Consider the following 2,614-nt stretch of genomic DNA (forward strand, 5'->3'; position numbering starts at 1 on the left):
GGAAAGTGCTGCCAAATGACTTGTGTTCCACTCAGAGAAAAAATTCAAACGTTTTTAGAAACTAGAGGTTGTTTTCTATCCAATGGTACTAAAAATATGCATATTGTACTAGCAAGAATTGAGTACGAGGCCGTTTAAAAATCATACGATTTTCACCAAAAGTGAAAATATCACCCCTTGTCCCCAACAGGTTAAAACTTTCTAAAATGCTAAAGTTGTCCGTAATGAGAATCAAACTCGCAACCTTTGGTTTCATAGATGTTATCATTATACGCCTAACCAACCACCTTACTTTTGTATTTGCCTTCTTCTTAGGGATTGGGTTGGCAGCTTCCCATAGTTGTGTCAAGTTGTCTGGATGTCCTTTAGGTGTTGGACCATCTTGATACACACGGGAAACTGTTGAGCGTGCAAACCCAGCAGTGTTACAGTTCTTGATACAAACCGCTGCACCTGGCACCTACTGTACTACCATACCCCATTAAAAGGCACTTAAATCTTTTGTCTTGCCTATTCAACCTCTGAATACACAATCCATGTCTCAATGTCTCAAGGCTTAAAAATCATTTTTTAACCTGTCTCCTCCCCTTCATATACACTGATTTAAGTGAAATCAATAAGGGATCATAGCTTTCAACTAGATTCACCTGGTCAGTCTATGTCATGAAAGAGCAGGTTTTCCTAATGTTTTGTACAGACAGTGTATACTTCCATAATTTTTTAAACTGGTACTGGGCTACCTTCAGACAAGTCTTGTGAGGCTTATGGGAGTCCTAGAGAAAAACAGCCGATATGTACGTGTTCGTGAGAGTCTCGCCGTTCGTGAGGCGTCATATTAGTGTGTTGCACAAACTGTTCGGTTGCTACAGACAGAAATTGTCAGAGCCGGTACCTACTTCAGACGAGTTCCGCGTGGGTTGTAGAGCAAAACAGAGAACACCATCATGTCTGTGAGAGTCTCATATTTCCATAAAGGGGTATAATAGTTTGTAGGGCAAACCATTTGGACGCTACAGACATTGTCATGAGAAGACAGATTTGCAGGATATCTCCTGGTCTGAAGATATCCCTCTAGTGGTGTGGGGACTGTGCTTTGGCAAAGTGGGCGGGGTTATATCCTGCCTGTTTGGCTCTGTCCGGGGGTATCATCGGATGGGTCCACAGTGTCTCCTGACCCCTCCTGTCTCAGCCTCCAGTATTTATGCTGCAGTAGTTTATGTGTCGGGGGGCTAGGGTCAGTCTGTTACATCTGGAGTACTTCTCCTGTCTTATCCGGTGTCCTGTGTGAATTTAAGTATGCTCTCTCTAATTCTCTCTTTCTCTCTTTCTCTCTTTATTTCTCTCTCTCGGAGGACCTGAGCCCTAGGACCATGCCTCAGGACTACCTGGCATGATGACTCCTTGCTGTCCCCAGTCCACCTGGCCGTGCTGCTGCTCCAGTTTCAACTGTTCTGCCTGCGGCTATGGAACCCTGACCTGTTCACCGGACGTGCTACCTGTCCCTGACCTGCTGTTTTCAACTCTATAGAGACAGCAGGAGCGGTAGAGATACTCTTAAAGATCGGCTATGAAAAGCCAACTGACATTTACTCCTGAGGTGCTGACTTGTTGCACCCTCGACAACTACTGTGATTATTATTATTTGACCATGCTGGTCATTTATGAACATTTGAACATCTTGGTCATGTTCTGTTATAATCTCCACCTGGCACAGCCAGAAGAGGACTGGCCACCCCTCATAGCCTGGTTCCTCTCTAGGTTTCTTCCTAGGTTTTGGCCTTTCTAGGGAGTTTTTCCTAGCCACCGTGCTTCTACACCTGCATTGCTTGCTGTTTGGGGTTTTAAGCTGGGTTTCTGTACAGCACTTTGAGATATCAGCTGATGTAAGAAGGGCTATATAAATAAATTTGATTTGATTTTGGTCTGACAAACACCAATGTAGCTTTGTCACCTTTCACCGCATCGGCGGATGCCGATTGAGATGCAGCCCATGCAAAAAACAGATATTTGTAGCTTAAACTGACACATTTTTATAGGGATATTTGTATTATGCTAATTAGATTTCTGTGCGGGCGCGGACATCGACTCTAGGGGTTTCATTAAAGCCAGATGACACGTCTCTGATTTCAAACAGCCTATAGATGCCATTCCTGCTAATTGTACTTAATCGGATTGTAGCCTGTGGGACCTTTATAGGTCCTGCACTATGTGACAATATTTCATCTACTGCTACATTTCTCTGCATAATGTATTGTAATACAACTTTTAAACAACACAACATACTTTTATTCCACATGCAAAACTCTTTATTCATCTTTTTGGTCCCGTGTGGTCCCGTGTGGCTCAGTTGGTAGAGCATGGCGCTTGCAACGCCAGGGTTGTGGGTTCAATTCCCACGGGGGGACCAGGGTTCAATTCCCACGGGGGGACCAGGATGAATATGTATGAACTTTCCAATTTGTAAGTCGCTCTGGATAAGAGCGTCTGCTAAATGACTTAAATGTAAATGTTTTTCTCACACTATCCCTTTCTTTTACCTAAAAAAACGATCTAAGTCCTTGAGCAAGCCCTGTAAAGTGTTTGTGTCAAAAATGGTGGTATAACAGCTATAAGA

The 2,614-nt window shown here is 43.5% G+C and overlaps 1 non-coding gene across 1 annotated transcript; it reads left to right on the plus strand.

The window, feature by feature from the left end:
• The first annotated feature begins 2,330 nt into the window (after nt 1-2,330).
• On the plus strand, nt 2,331-2,407 carry trnaa-ugc (transfer RNA alanine (anticodon UGC)). Its single transcript has one exon. It is a non-coding gene; the product is annotated as a tRNA-Ala (tRNA).
• Nucleotides 2,408-2,614: the final 207 nt, after the last annotated feature.

Source organism: Salvelinus alpinus, chromosome 17 (assembly GCF_045679555.1).
Source record: "Salvelinus alpinus chromosome 17, SLU_Salpinus.1, whole genome shotgun sequence".
Lineage (NCBI taxonomy): Eukaryota > Metazoa > Chordata > Actinopteri > Salmoniformes > Salmonidae > Salvelinus > Salvelinus alpinus.